The sequence below is a fragment of the Ptychodera flava genome, chromosome 1, assembly GCF_041260155.1.
Source record: "Ptychodera flava strain L36383 chromosome 1, AS_Pfla_20210202, whole genome shotgun sequence".
Lineage (NCBI taxonomy): Eukaryota > Metazoa > Hemichordata > Enteropneusta > Ptychoderidae > Ptychodera > Ptychodera flava.
Window position 1 is genome coordinate 33,123,864 of NC_091928.1, and position 16,501 is coordinate 33,140,364.

Here is a 16,501-nt window from a genome sequence, read left to right on the forward strand (position 1 = left end):
GTGGCCAGTTTGAATTTCAGATAGCAGTTAATGTCAGGTACTTTGTGTGGTGACCGCTGCTTGGACGTTTCATTGCAGAAAGTATGATAAAGTTTGTTTTACACTCTGGAGGCAGTACCTTAATATGCATAGGTCCTGAGATGTAATAATGCCACTTTCTCCTGGTCGCAAATAAATATTTTACCCATACGCATGAAGTTGCCCTGCATTGATCAGATTCGGTCGCATCTTTCAACGAGAGTGAAGCCATGTGAACCAGGTCGCTGGTTCAAAACTGTCAAGTTTTGCATTTGCAGTTGCAGACTCATAGGAATACTACTACAAGATTTAAAATTATTTGTAAGGGTGACGTGACAATTGGGTTTCTGGTGTATAGGTCAGAATTAGGGCACGCCACGTATGTTCTTGTATGCTAGGATTTGAGACTTTTTAGATGCAACATGGTATGCACAATTTTGTCCAGACTTCCACACTTTTTAGCCGACAATAATGTACGTAGACAACTTTTGAAAGCACCAAGGCCACAAATCTTTTAGCAATGTTTGCCCTGTAGCTTTACAATCCTGAAATAGCAGACCTTAATCCGAGCTTCCCGTGTTCGTGCTTGTTGGTAGTGACGATTCATATAGTCTGTGTAAAATAAAACAAATCAAGTCATGTCAAGCCTCTAATTTCGAACGTCGCTCTGAAAAGAAGTCATCCTCTTTGCGAACCATCAGTTAGCATATATGAGACAACCATTTTCATTGGACAGTTAAGGTGTGTTTCTGCGAAAATTGATGAACTAATTTCTAAGAATAGATTTTGGGGTAATACCCTATAAGAGTATACACCGGCCTGCAAGCCTCGCCTGTAGTCTCTATAGAATCGATAGGTCAGGTGGTGGCCTAGTAATTTTCGCTGTTCTTGGGGACGAGTCCTAGGGCACTATCTTAAAGTGTAGAGGATACTGCACCACATATCAGGCAAGTTGTGTTTTTATGTTGCTGAAAAGTTTGAGATCCCTTTCAAACTTGTTCAAGATATAGCGCATAGCATACAGTCTCAGTACAAATGCAAGTGCGGAAGTGAAGTCAATGCTTAGGTATGGCAGGTCGCTTAGGATATAAGCTTACGTAAACAGTGTAGCATTCTACGGCAAGCCATCGCTAAAACAATGCAATAGTTTGGATAAACGTTCTGGACTTTTAGCAGTTTGAAGAAGACGCATTAAATAATGGAGAAAATCTTACACTATCGGAGCCTTAAAATGGCCGCGAAAGGACAATGTTCAAGTACTAGTCATGTTTGAATTGTGGGTAATATAATGCTCGGCAAGGTTATACACTGTAGTGCAGACTCTAGTCTAACATTGCTACAAGACCAGCAATTTCAACTTTAGTTTGTTGTATTTCAAACCTCAGGCCCTTATGCAAGTAGGTATTGCATAAAGAGGTGACAAATACACTCCACACACATACTCATGGAAGAGAAAAATGTTACATGTTACATGCTGTAGCTATTGTTCAATGCTAGAAAGCTTTGCATACAAAAGTATAAAGATTAAGGAGTTCTTCGGTTTTAGAAAAAAGCTCATAAGTTTCACAAATCTGTAAAAGTTTGGCTGCATGACAATTTCTTCTGGAAATATTGTTTTCTCAGTTCAAAATGTAACGGACACGCGACAACAACGTTGTATTCATCTTCTACAACTCTCTTTGCACAAAATTTACAATATGTTCAATATTAATCTGTGCCCTCGAAAACTCCTATTCCTACACATGTTGTATAAGTAGTACATTTAGGCCAGGTTGGGTATACGATATTGTGGACATTATCTTACTTCGCTAGTAGGCTACGCAGGCAACACAATCATAAGAAATGAGTAGGCCCTAACCTTTCATAAAATCGTCTTGCTAGTAATAACAACATATACCATGCCTAAACGGTCTCCTTGATATTCACTTTCTCCGATCGACAAGAGTGATTGGTCAAAAGGTTTTGGTGAAATATAACTTTTTAAGCTTTCACTAACACTGGAGGAATTTTCATGTCTACTTCTAACAATTACTCACCAGAATCATTCAGCTACGTTAACGTGTTTAAGGTATGTGCATTCAAACAATAATTGTCAAACTCTAGCTCAAAATTTCCCACAAAAACTTTAAATCACTCCCTTAGACTTTCATAAAAAATATGGTGTCTCTGTGCAATGCTTGCGTTAGATAAACCTCAATTTACCAATATCAACCCTAATTAGAACTATTAGACTTACGATTGGCCCTATTTGGGAAAAAAAGATGATAAAAGTACATGGTTGCTTAATAGAAAAATGAGTTCACACAATGAGCAAAAAGGTACTCAGTCTGGTAATGTAAAAATTGCAATTGTGCCGTCCTACTATTTTAGAGGTGCATCCTAGTTTAATGTATGATATTTTCTATTTCAAAAGCAATCTAAAACGCGCTTCAATGAAACGTTAGCTGACAGTGTCCCAAATGTGTTTCTAAATAATGTATTGGTCAATCCTGGTACATGTAAAACCCCCACGTCTGTGGTCTATTAAGGCTGACTTGGGAAGGAAGATCCTCTAAACTGTATTTGTCAGTGCCGTAACACAATGAATGGGGCCGCAAAAATGTAAAGTCTCAAATTCAACAAAAATAATTAAACTATACTGACAAACTAATTTGTCCCTTACATTCATTTATCGCAGGTTCCAGTTATTAATTTTATCAGTGGACAATTTTTCTCTTTGGCAGGAAGCTTACTGAAGTCTTTGATCGTGGACTAAAATGGCCTCACAATTGGATCCATTCCCTGATTTTTTTATGGAGTTGGCAAACGAAATCGGACATGGTAAGGAAAACGCTTTCGAAAATATAAGATTCTATATGTTTGGCCAGCAATGTAGCTGACGCGATTATATGCCACACATCTGACTGTACTAAAAATGATATACACTGCTAATATACTCTGTCACATTATTCGGAAAATCAATCATGGGACTATTTCATAGATCTTAGATGGATGTGATAATTCTCAATTACTCTGGAGCTGGACGTCGACCATTAAATCATTTGAGGAAGGGTCAAAATGGGGGATGTCTTACAGAACAAATATTGCTAAAATCTTTTCGCAGACATAATGATTTTTGTGAAATAGTATATTCCTTTAAAGGTTGGCCAAAGAGAGTGTAATTAATTTAGCCAGCCTGTACAAAACCTGAACAACTTAATTTGTCACAATTTCAAGCGTGAAATAAAAATTATATACCAGCATCCTGACCATTTCCCTCTAAAATCTATTGATTCGAGAGCTTATTGATATAACTAATACCTGAGAAATGTATTCATTTATGCTGAATGTGTCATTCAGCATTGTTGGAGTATGCAAATTAACCTATAGTCATTATTATTGGTAAATTACGAATATTCATGGCATAAAATCTTGCAAAATCTGTCGTAATCCCTTACAAGTACCGCGAAAACAGTTCGCTTGTTTTCGTTTATGTTTATGATAGACTTTAGTTCACGAAATTTCCCTTTTATGTTTACAATCGTTATTGTACACCTCTATTAATGCTAGTGTTGTGGTTTAGATTTCGCCATTCTTACATATACCTGTAAATGTAGTCGCTGTGAGAATTCATATCATCGTAGTAAACTTTTCATGCCATTTCATTTCAGATGACCTTACGGCTATGATCGATGCAACCAGCACGCTTAAGAATCCCTCCTTTAGTAAAGTTCAGAGAGAGCGGGTCCAAAAAGAAAACAGAGCCTATGCACTCTTCGAGAAACTACGAGAAACGGGACATATATCGCCGAGCAAGTCAGACATTCTCATAAGTCTACTCAAGAAAGCCAACCTTCACACGCTGGCGGAAGCGGTCAATCTTCGCTACGCCAAGGGATTCAAGAATCCATATCCGTTTGATAAGATTATCGAAGAAGTCGAAGCGGCAAAAATGTTAACAGAATAGTAAATAGGAAAAATGTTATGCATAATGTATTTGAGCTAGAGGTTACGTTCAACAGGTTAAAGGAGACACGTCTTCCATGAAACATGACCCTTTCCTGAAATCTCACCTCCTCTGTTTTAAATTCTGAATCATGCCGCTTTACCGATCCGAATTTGAACTTTCATACTGGGTATTTGTATAAATTCGATGACTTTTATTACAGATATACAGTGAGTTCTTCTGGCGGTGGGCTTGTCTTCTCTTAGTTAGAGTATACATGTGTATATAGCTGCACAGAGTAACGTTTCCTGTTTTCTTGCACAGTTTTGATTACGGCCAAGTATGGGCCATTACATCTACAAATGCATATTATTGTCAGAGAGGACAATTTTAATTCCAAGGATTCGGCACGCACATGAACACTATAATAGTTTTCTGCTGGCTAACACTAACGAAAGAAGCTCACAATACATTTACGCTACTGTGCTCACATTAATTCTCTCACTGTTTGTATTGGCGTCGCTGGATATTGAAAACATTTTGAACTCGCTACAAGATCATCATCCTTAAACGAAGCAGAACTTTTTCACACAGAGCGTTTATGAGATCTTGTGATATTTCCTCTGATAATCTTCACTTTAAGGTAGTGACTCAGTTTGGTTGACACATATTTTCAATCAAAAGTTTCACATAGAAAACAGAGTCTCACACCCAACATGTGGTACATTTTCTAATAGGTCTATATTTGAAGAAGGTAAAAATTTTGTTTAGTTGTCAAAACATGCATTGGTATGTTTGTTTAAGTCAAAAACATGTGATTTTGAATTTTTTCACTTAAAAGAGTATAAGTAAGAATTGGCAGCACCCCTAAGTGATCTGTTAACGGCACTAGACAGCTGGATATACAGGGGGAAAAACCGTGTTTTGGATTTTTGAAATTCGCTTTTGTTTCTGCACAGTGAGCCTTCGAAGTGTGAACTGTCGGATTTTCGCATAAATTATCGGCTTTGTTCACGTTTGTCAAGTTATCGTCACTTCAGGGGGGGTTATCAAAAATCTAAGACACGGTTTTTCAGGTCTATTCATGAAGTGTTAGCATGCGAAGAATCGGGGAAATCCGCCCACGCGTCGCCGACTTACACTCATTTGAAGGTGCGGATACATAGCAAAAATCGGAACTGAGAAAATCGACGATTTGTGTAAACGTCCCATTTTTCACACAAAATCGCCGAAAAAAGTCGGATTTTTGTGCGTTTCAAAAAAATTATTCGATCTGGGTCTAGGTTAAATATTGGGCATCAGGTTAGAGAATTTCTGACGAGTCCTAAACATTAGTTCGCCTAAAAATGATGAAAATTGTGCTTAGAAACGTGAGGCTGGTCAGCGTAAGCGGTAGGTATATTTACACGATAAACACTAGAGAGATAATTCAGGGCATAATCTGTTTGTCAAATACGTATCTAGCTTATAATTATATTAACTGTACACTGTTTGGTAACGGTTAGAGTCTGGTTACAAGACGAGAAAAGTTTTAAAAAATCATACAGCCGGAATGGTTTACAGGTCTGCGTTCTGCCGACGACGCGCGCTCGCTCTCTCGCTAGCGCTCGACTTCCGGTCTCACAGCCCGTAATTTATGCACGTACCACAGTGTTATGTAGGTCATTTCCCACACTCATCATGACCTGAGTTCAATTAGTCTAGAACATTCTCAAGGTCACTGCCCTTGATGACCTCACAACCTTGAATTCAATTAGTCATGTTTGGAATGTTCTGGAAAGTTGATTAGTTGTGTAAGGGAGATAATTTTAGAACAGTAATTAGCATGTCAATAAAAGTTCTAGATTGTTCTTATATGCCTTTATAAAAGGGACGTGCTCAGCTTCCAGTCAGACTTTTGGGATCGTGTCTCTTGTGTGTTACTAAACTCCAGCAGTAGTCATTCTCAAGACCTTTCAAGACCTTCACTGTCAACGCTGGATTTATACTGTGGTCTTTGTGCAGCTTCAAGCCTGCAAGCCAAAGGACTGTTCATTCATCCGACTGACTGTTACAACTCTGAGACTGGAGCTTTGCCGTCCCAGCTGAGATAAGTAGTCTGTACACTTTAAAGCTTGTACTCTCTCCCTGACTTAGCAATTAGTTTGTTTTCGTAATAAATTTTGTTTAAACGTAAACTGCTGAGTTCACCTTTTTGTTCGTTTTCTCTGCACGTAACAAATTGGGGGCTCGTCCGGGATACGAACATTTTGAGCCGTTTGACAACATTTTGCCTACCTTTTCAAAACTACTATATACTGTGAACTCAGCGAAATTCAATCATGGCGGAATTCAAGCCAGACGAATTTATGGATGACCTTGATCAGACGCATTTGATTCCCTCAAAAAGGACAACCTCATTGCACTGGCCAATTTCCTTAAAGTAGATGTCAAAAGATCTATGCGCAAGCGAGAAATTCAATTCAAGATTGCAAAACATTTAGTTAATTCTGGCCATTTTGAAGAGTCTGCCTTAAAAGATTATGAGCCTGAGTCTTCCTTCGAACTCAAAAAATTAGAATTAGAAATTCAGGCAGATTTGGAGCTTAAAAAATTGGCATTAGAAAAAGAAAAAATACAAAGCAATTACAAAGAAAGAAAAAGAATTGCAAATGGAGAGAAAAGACAGAAAGAAAAAAAAAAAGGCAGGAAAGATTAGAAATGGAAGAAAGACAGAAAGAGAGGGAATTGGAAATGAAAGAAAAAGAATTGCAAATGGAAGAAAGACAAAGGGAGAAAGAAAGAGAGGAAAAAGAAAAGGAAAGAGAATTAGCAGAACACCAACTGCAGTTAGAAATGAGACGTTTAGAGCTTAGAAAGTCAGGAAAATTCTTCCCTTCAGACAATTTTGACATCACTAAGCATTTCAGGTTAGTTCCCCCTTTCCAAGAAAAGGATGTTGATAAATATTTTCTCCATTTTGAGAAAATTGCTCAGAGTCTGAATTGGCCTAAGGAGTCCTGGTCTATGCTTTTGCAGAGTGCTTTGGTGGGTAAAGCCAGAGAAATTTACATTCAGTTGTCAGTAGAGCAGGCTTCAGATTATGATTCTGTGAAGGAATTAATTCTCAAGGGTTATGAGTTGGTGCCTGAAGCGTACCGTCAGAAATTTAGGGATTGTGAGAAGGCGAAAGACCAAACTTATGTTGAATTTGCTCGAACAAAAGAACAACTGTTTGATCGCTGGTGTTCTTCGGAAAAGGTCAGTCAGAATTATGACAAATTACGACAGCTTGTTTTGATTGAGGAATTTAAAAGGTGCATCCGGAGTGACATCAAGACGTTTATCAATGAACAAAAGGCAGATATATTAGAGGTTGCTGCACGTTTGGCCGATGATTATTCATTGACCCACAAATCTTCATTTCTCAGCAAACCATCCCAGTCCTTTTCATACAGAAACAATGCAGGTAAATGTAACTCCTCCTTTTCATCCAAGAATTTTTCAAAGGAGAGTAGGAAATCAAATGACAACAGTTCACAAAATTCAAGTAACACTCCCACATCATCAGATCCCAAGTCTCAATCTCCTTCTGACAAACAGTTTGGTACACTTTCTTGTAATTATTGTAAGAAAGACGGCCATTTAATGTCAGAGTGTTTCAAATTGAAAAGAAAACGTGAAGGTCAAAGTGGTCAAAGTGGATCTAAGCCACCGGCTTTATTTCTTCATCAACTCAATTAGAGTCTAATATGTGTGCAACACATTTTCTGAGGTTAAACCCCTCTCATCCCCAATTAATGAGGTCAAGGTCAATTCTTCTCAAGATAGCATTATGGGTATTTTCGAACCATTCATTCATGATGGTTTTATATCACTTTCTAGTGATTTCTCTTCCGCTACCCCTGTCAAAATTTTAAGAGATACCGGGGCGTCCCAGTCTCTTTTGTTGGCAGATACCCTGCCGTTTTCTGAAAAGTCATTTTCAGGTTCTAAAGTTCTTATTAAGGGGGTAGATTGCAATGACTTTATTCCTGTTCCTCTCCATACTGTCTATTTGTCTTCGGACTTTGTTTCTGGACCTGTGTCTTTAGGTATTAGGCCTTTTTTGCCTTTTGAAGGGATTCACCTTCTTCTTGGAAACGACCTTGCTGGGGACAAGGTCATTACTAATCCACTTGTGACTGATAATCCTAGTTTAGATCAGGATCCAGAGCCAATTGAACAAGAGATACCCGATTTATTTCCTCCATGTGCTATTACTCGAGCCATATCAAAGAAAACTTCCGAGAATCAAAATACTCTCAAAAATAATGTCACAGATGTTGACTTAAATGACACCTTTCTCAGTCAGGTGTTTGACACGGATCATTCCGTTATCCCTCGTGGATTTGAAACTTCCAGTAAAACTTCTGCTGACCAAAGTCAGACATTTTCTAGATCAAATCTCATTGCAGAACAACACAAAGACCCAGATATTTTGTCTTTGTTTGACAGGGTAGATGATGAAGATAAAACTTCAGATAGCTCTGTTTCCTATTATACAAAATCTGGTATTCTCATGCGTAAATGGAGACCTCCAGATGTTTTAGTTGATGACGATTGGGCTATAAAACATCAAATTGTGGTTCCAAAGCCCTACCATGCTGAAATATTGCGCCTGGCCCATGAAACGCCCTGGGCTGGTCACTTAGGAGTCAGGAAAACTTATCATAAAATTCTCAGTCACTTTTATTGGCCTAATCTCAGGCAGGATGTAGCACATTTCTGTAAAACTTGTCACACATGTCAAATGGTAGGAAAGCCAAATCAGACCATTCCAAAGGCCCCTTTACAGCCAATTCCTGCATTTCAAGAACCATTTAGTAGGATACTAATAGACTGTGTTGGGCCCCTACCAAAAACAAGATCAGGAAATGAGTACATGTTGACAATTATGTGTACATCAACTCGGTCCCCAGAAGCCATACCACTGAGAAATATAAAGACAAAGACTATAGTGAGAGCTTTAGTCAAATTTTTCACTTTATTTGGCCTCCCTAAATGTGTCCAGTCCGATCAAGGCTCCAACTTTATGTCTGGTATTTTTCAACAAGTAATGGATCAGCTAGGCATTAAACAGTATAGGTCATCCGCCTATCATCCAGAAAGTCAGGGTGCTCTTGAGAGATTTCATCAAACTTTGAAAAACATGATTAGGACCTACTGTTTTGACACAGAGAAGCAGTGGGATGAAGGAATTCATTTTCTGCTCTTTGCTGTTAGAGAGTCAATTCAGGAGTCTCTTGGTTTTAGCCCATTTGAGCTTGTATTTGGACATACAGTCCGTGGCCCACTTAAGCTCGTTAAAGAGAAATTCCTATCAGACGATGATGATTGTCTGAATATTTTGCAATATGTGTCAGATTTTCGTACAAAACTCTCTAAAGCATGTGAATTAGCCAGAGAAAATCTTGAGTCATCTCAGCAGTCAATGAAAACCAAATATGATAAAAGCACCTCAAAACGGAAGTTTGAACCAGGTCAAAAGGTTCTTGTTCTACTTCCAATTCCTGGCAAACCACTCCATGCTCGTTACTTTGGGCCATACCTAATTGATAAGAAATTGATGATTTAAATTACATCATAATAACACCTGACAGGCGTAAACAAAAACAGCTATGTCACATAAATATGCTTAAGCCATATTTGATAGGGATAATCCTACTATAACTCAGCCTGTCAGTGCAGTCAGTTCAACCATTATGAAGATAGCGATACTGAAACTGACTTGAGTGAAAATACTCTAAACTCAAAGCTGGGCTCGGTCAAGCTTCAGAACTCAGAAATCCTGGAGAAGCTGGAGTCTACAAAGTTGGCACACCTCCAGCCAGAACAACAACAACAGGTGAAAGAACTGCTCCATGAATATAAACACCTGTTTCAAGATGTTCCAACGAGGACAAACATCATCCACCACAACGAAGATGTCTGCGACAGTAATCCAGTGGAACAACATCCAGACGGACTGAATCCTGCGAAAGCGGAATATCTCCAGGAGGAAGCCAAGTATTTGCCGAACAATGACTTTATCGAACTCAGTAAAAATAACCGGACTTTGCCGTGCATACTTTATGCCAAATTCAGTGCCATTTCAAGTTTTCCAACAACAAATTGCAGGAAGATAGTCATGGGACATCCTGTTTGCTACTTTTCACACAAATTTAACAAATCCCAGAGAAACTACTCTACAATTGAAAAAGAGTGTTTATCTTTGATATTAGCTTTACAGCATTTTGAAGTTTATGTTACTTCTTCAAATCAGCCAATAGTGGTTTATATTGATCACAACCCTCTTGTTTTCTGCAGAAATTTAAAGGCAAAAATCAGAGATTGCTAAGATGGAGTTTAATGTTACAGGAGTTTAATCTTGATATTAGACATATCAAAGGCAGAGACAATTTAATTGCAGACTGTCTCTCTCGTATTTAGAGTTTATTGTTGTTCACTTTCAAGAAATTTTACTTTAGAGTAAAACAAAATTTGAGTACTTAAATCCTTTTCAAGATTACATTTGTAAAAGAAAGATTTTTCTTTGAAAAATTTTCTTTTTTTGAAGAGGGGGTGTGTTATGTAGGTCATTTCCCACACACTCATCATGACCTGAGTTCAATTAGTCTAGAACATTCTCAAGGTCACTGCCCTTGATGACCTCACAACCTTGAATTCAATTAGTCATGTTTGGAATGTTCTGGAAAGTTGATTAGTTGTTAAGGGAGATAATTTTAGAACAGTAATTAGCATGTCAATAAAAGTTCTAGATTGTTCTTATATGCCTTTATAAAGGGACGTGCTCAGCTTCCAGTCAGACTTTTGGGATCGTGTCTCTTGTGTGTTACTACATGTGTTTGGAACTCCAGCAGTAGTCATTCTCAAGACCTTTCAAGACCTTCACTGTCAACGCTGGATTTATACTGTGGTCTTTGTGCAGCTTCAAGCCTGCAAGCCAAAGGACTGTTCATTCATCCGACAGACTGTTACAACTCTGAGACTGGAGCTTTGCCGTCCCAGCTGAGATAAGTAGTCTGTACACTTTTAAAGCTTGTACTCTATCCCTGACTTAGCAATTAGTTTTATTTTCGTAATAAATTTTGTTTAAACGTTAACTGCTTAGTTCACCCTTTTGTTCGTTTTCTCTGCACGTAACAACAGGGCCTCACAAGTGGCTATTTAAGTCAATATTACAGCGTTTTTCTTTCTTTTTCAATGTTACAAATAACCAGCTGAAGAGCACGACACTTGTGTAGCTGTCTTTTGTGTAGCTTGTATTGGCATGTATAGTGCGCCCTCAATAGGGAGTGTTATCATATGTAAATGCAACCTTTAGTTCCGTGACCTCTAGCCATGCCTACTTCCTGTCCTCGCCATGCTTACTGTACTATTAGTACAGTAAACACACCGACGTCAGTAAACACAGCGACGTCTGTACGCATGGCCGGCCATATGGAGAGGGAAGTAGGCATGGCTAGAGGTCACGGAACTAAAGGTCGCATTTACATATGATCACACTCCCTATTGAGGGCGCACTATACATGCCAATACAAGCTACACAAAAGACAGCTACACAAGTGTTGCTCTTCAGCTAGTTTATTTTTAACATTGAAAAAGAAAGAAAAACGCTGTAATATTGACTTATATAGCCACTTCTGAGCCCCTGTGCACGTACCAAGTGTGAAATGGTTGCCCAGTTCATTTTAGTGCCGATTTTTGTGCCTATAGTACAAGACGTCACTTGCTTGCTTTCGGAGATGAGACGACCAACTCTCGATGCTCTAAAAAATTCTGTAGTTGAGAAGTTCAAGTAATGCGGGAAAGTCGCACTTGTTTTTGTGGTTTCACATGTGATCTGCTGCAGTCCTTTTGCTCACCATAAAAAATGACCGGGTTTTCGTGCGCTATTTCGCTTTCCACTGTGACATGTACTATTATGGCCTCGGGTATAGTATGAAACCAAAATCAACTTCAGTTACACGTAAAAGCGATTCTTCATGACTTAAAATAAACGACTGAGGCGATACTCGACAGATTCACTCATTGTAAAATTGAAACGGCGACATATCGCGACACCCAGCGACACTCTCTTGACCACAGATAGAAATTGACAGGCAACGATCGTGAAGCGACGTTTCGCGTACGTTGCTGTGCTCTAGACCGACATAACAGTGTCGGATTGACAAATTGGACAAACCATGCTTCCTACATCCATGGACAAACTAAGTCCAAGACAGGTGCAGCCAACGGAGCTATTCATCGAAAAAGCTATTCCAGGAGCAATTTTTGAGGGCAGGGGAAATTTTAATTTTGCTAGGGCAGGGGACATGTTTTTAGGTGGTAGGGGAGCAAATTTTAGTTTGTTTTGTAGGGCAGGGCGGATATCGGTTGATTGTCCTGGGGACAGGGCTTGGCGAAAAATATTTTGAGGGGAATTGTTTCCAGGGCAGGGGAAATTGGCAATTTTTTTTTCGCCACAGGGCGAGGGAGCTTCAAAAATTCACAGTGGGAAGGGGAAACAGGCAAAAATAAGTGGGGAGTGGGTAAAAATGAAGTTTGAGAGTGGGAGAGTAAGTCGAAAAATTTTCTGTGGGAGGGCAAATTATGAACAGCTAATTAATTACCCTCTTGACTTAAATTTAGTCAGTTCACATTATTTGTCATGCACAATGTATCTTATCATAGTAAGGACCTTTTTAAAACTGCATTGTTCGTTGGCTGCACCTGTCCAAGATATGGGCTGCTGTTATAGAACCATATTTTCCAGTGAAGATTAAATAGATTCTCTTTGGACGGCAGTGTAATCTATAGCCCGGCGTACGATGCTATGTGTTCCGCTACAGCTAATCGCCTCGCTCACCACAACCCTGCAAAGACCCGTACGTAGGGTCGGTGACTTCAAATCCATTTTGGGACTTGACGTAAAAAGCCAAATTACTGTCGAAATTCAGCGTTCTTGGGCCCAAGTCGTATCCCTGCCGACCTCAGCTATTCGATCGCTTCCAAAAATGCCAGTCTTTTATTCACTTTTCGTAAATAACCGTCGATGTCGGCAACTCTCTCGCTAGCCCTGTGTACGATGCTGTGTGTTAGCTGTAGCGGCCAACACACAACATCGCGTCCATCAGCTTTCCATTTTGCTTCTTCGGCCCCCGTTTGCGTTTTCTACACTGCTTATACTGCCGGCAGTCATCAGCCATGTTGGATAGCGTCTCTTATGAAGACGTGCGCGCATGCGCAACATCGTGCGTAAAAATTTACATAATCTCCTCAAGGTATAACGATAACGCTGACAGTAATCCGGACCGTTAAAACAAAAAGAAAATAATAACTCGCGCAGTGGTTAGAAGGCCGTGTTTTCACTAAAATTTAAGACATTTTCCAGTACAATGTTACCTCACAGTTTTCTCTAATAAAAGATCATATTTCAGGGGTTCAGAATATGAAATAATCACAAAATCGCTAAAATTTACAAAGGAACCCCAGTCACTACCTTAAGTTACTCTTTCTTTGTAGACGACAGATTTCTTTAGCAGACTTTTTAAGATTTTTTTTTCATTATAATTTGTACTGACGTCTTTCATATATTATAGCAATTAAACCTTGCATCAGTGCGATTCTAGAATTTAAATGTGAACATCATATTCTTTTGACGAATGCGTCGATTATAGAGCTGGATTTTCAGTAACGAACTTCTATCATAGCAGATTCTGAAACGAAATATTTTCAGCACGTGAGAGTACTCCCATAGAAAAGTGCATCGGTATGTGCCGTCCGAATAGATTATTTTTTCCCGAAAAATCCCTAAACAGACGTTTTGTTAATCAAAAAACCCTAAACAGTTTTAGATAACAAATAAGGATTTGTCTGATTGCTTATTATGAAAACCTTTACGGTCTTGTGCAACCGAGTAACAGAAGTTATGGGTCATTCTTTTGGAATACCTTTAGTCGATGTACGTACAGCAGCACAAATGTGGCGTGTAACTATAGGCAGACAGCAACTGCTTCAGAATGCTGGAAAGTTAGAAATAGAATATAAGCAACCTGTACTGAAACACTTTCATAGCCGCTTTTGTTGCAGTCACGATTCAGTGTTTAAGCCTGATCAATAGTTGTAAAGAACAGCAATGGACATCAGATATCGAGTGCAGCTATGCGGACAAGCTGAATAAAGGAGGGTCACAATTTTTTGCAGGGTGTCAGGGTTGCAAAATTAAAAATAAATAAAACCTGCCTGCAAACACAGTAAGCCCACATAAAATTACTCTCGCTATTTTACTTTCAAAATATTATGAGGTGATTACGAAAATACCGCAAAGGATGCACGAGGACATTGGCTCAGCGTATCGCCGGACGCGAAGCGGAGGGCGATGCGCGGCGCCAATGTCCGAGTGCATCCTTTGCGGTATTTTCGTAATAACCTTATTATTATACATCTTACATTCCTGATCGGGGCATCAAAATGTCGGAGTAGTGACCGTTTTCGTGCAATGTCAACAATTTTTCTTCCGATTTTATCGCGCCAGTGTGGAACGCTACCTCGGACGCGCTTCTGCAAGTTTTGGAGTGTGTGCACTACACACATACTAGTCTGGCAGAGACCCTGCGATTCGCGTTCTTCCCTGTTGGAACACGCGCGCGCCCTTCAGAGACGCGACGCGAATCCCAGGGTCTGGACGTTCTTGCAAGCGACCGGTCGGATTTCTGCCTGATCCGGGTACTTTATAGAACTCTACGCATCCGTCAATCAAAAACAAATGACAAGTACCATAGCCAAATAAAATGTAAAATGACAAATAAAAACATACCGCGTATATAGGTCTACTAGCTACTAGTATAATATTCACTAAGCCCAGTTAGATAGGTTTTTCTTTTGACGTCACTATCCTTATGAATATTCATATCCTTGCAAGAACTGACAGTCGCTGTGTCTGGCAGCGCGTGCTCACAGCTGCACAGCGTAGCCTTCGAATGCAGGCCCACTTTGGGCGCGCACAAAACAAGGCACAGCGACTGTGGAGAGTCTACACACAGTCGCTGTGCCTTGTACATGTTTTGTGCGCGCCAAAGTTGGGCCTGCATTCGAAGGCTACGCTGTCTGAAGGGCGCGCGCGTGCAACTGACTGACACTGGGAAGAACGCGAATCGCAGGGTCTCTGCCAGACTACACACGTACGTACGTAGTCTGGCAGAGACCCTGCGATTCGCGTTCTCCCTGTGGTTCGAGTTCATTCAAAACATACTAGATACTTATAGCGAGGGTAATATTTGGTCAGCTGGTGTAACATTAATGCCACTATTAAAATTGTACAGAATAACTTACGCAAGCATTATCAAGTTTCTTGGTACAGTGATTTACACAATGATAATAAGTCTCTTGGGAAGGGAAATAATAAGCTCAGAACGTACAGAGAATTTAAAACTAAGTTTGGTTTAGAGAATTACTTACTGGATATTAAGAACTTACGCTGTAGAAAATTGGTCACAAAACTTCGTATTTCTGATCACTGTTTACAAATCGAGTTGGGCAGAAGGTCAAAACCAAGAATTCCACCTGAATCCAGATTTTGTAAGTTTTGCAAGTCTTCCGTCGAGGATGAATTTCACTATTTAATGAAGTGTCAAAAATATAATAGTGATAGAGAAGTTCTCTTTTCTGCAATGAAGTTGTATTATCCTATATTTGATAGTTTAAATGAAAGAGATAAGTTTTTGTACATTTTAACTTCAGATGATACGCTGTCTCTCATGAAATATATTACAAACACTATGTTTCCCCCAGCAGCTGCAGGTAAAGATATAGACAACAATGTTTTATGCAATGTTTAGTTTTGTTCTTGCTATACTGCACTTTCCGAAGTGTGTTGTTATGCAATAAAGTGATTAAAGTGATTAAAGTATAATATTCACTAAGCCCAGTTAGATAGGTATTTCTTTTGACGTCACTACCCTTATGAATATTCATATCCTTGCAAAAACGGACAGTCGCTGTGTCTGGCAGCGCGTGCTCACAGCTGCACAGCCTTCGAATGCAGGCCCATCGTGGGCGCGCACAAAACAAGGCACAGCGACTGTGGAGAGTCTAATACGTACGTACAGAGCGCGCGCGAGACTTGTTCTGGCACTCGTCCAAGGGGTCCATTGAAACCGTTCTCCAGTGAACGCGCAGATACAGCCGCAGGGAATGGGGCGCCTTGAAACCGTGCCGTACGGAACTCACGCCCGTTTTTTTAGCGCACGCTAAATTCTATTGTTCTCGATGGTAGATGTATAATAAATTATTTATTTATTTATTTATTTATTTATTTATTTATTTATTTTCCCACTATATCATCAACTTTCTCTACATCTGTCTTTTCTTACCCCCCAACATCAAAACTAGGACTGTCTCCTTATTTGTATCGCTTTCACCATATTGATTGTTGATTTTGCCATTGTTATTAAAATTAAGTGATCAGCATCATCGTCATCATTGTCGATGCCACTGTTTTGTCACCATTGACTTCGTCATCATCATCATCATCATCATCATCATCATCATAACCAC

General features: G+C 39.4%; 1 long non-coding RNA gene across 1 annotated transcript; it reads left to right on the top strand.

Annotated features, from left to right (window-relative positions):
* The first annotated feature begins 815 nt into the window (after nt 1-815).
* On the top strand, nt 816-13,901 carry LOC139135604 (uncharacterized). The gene is made up of 4 exons (XR_011553013.1): nt 816-965; nt 2,696-2,838; nt 3,669-4,586; nt 13,452-13,901. It is a non-coding gene; the product is annotated as an uncharacterized lncRNA (long non-coding RNA).
* The last annotated feature ends 2,600 nt before the right edge of the window (nt 13,902-16,501 follow it).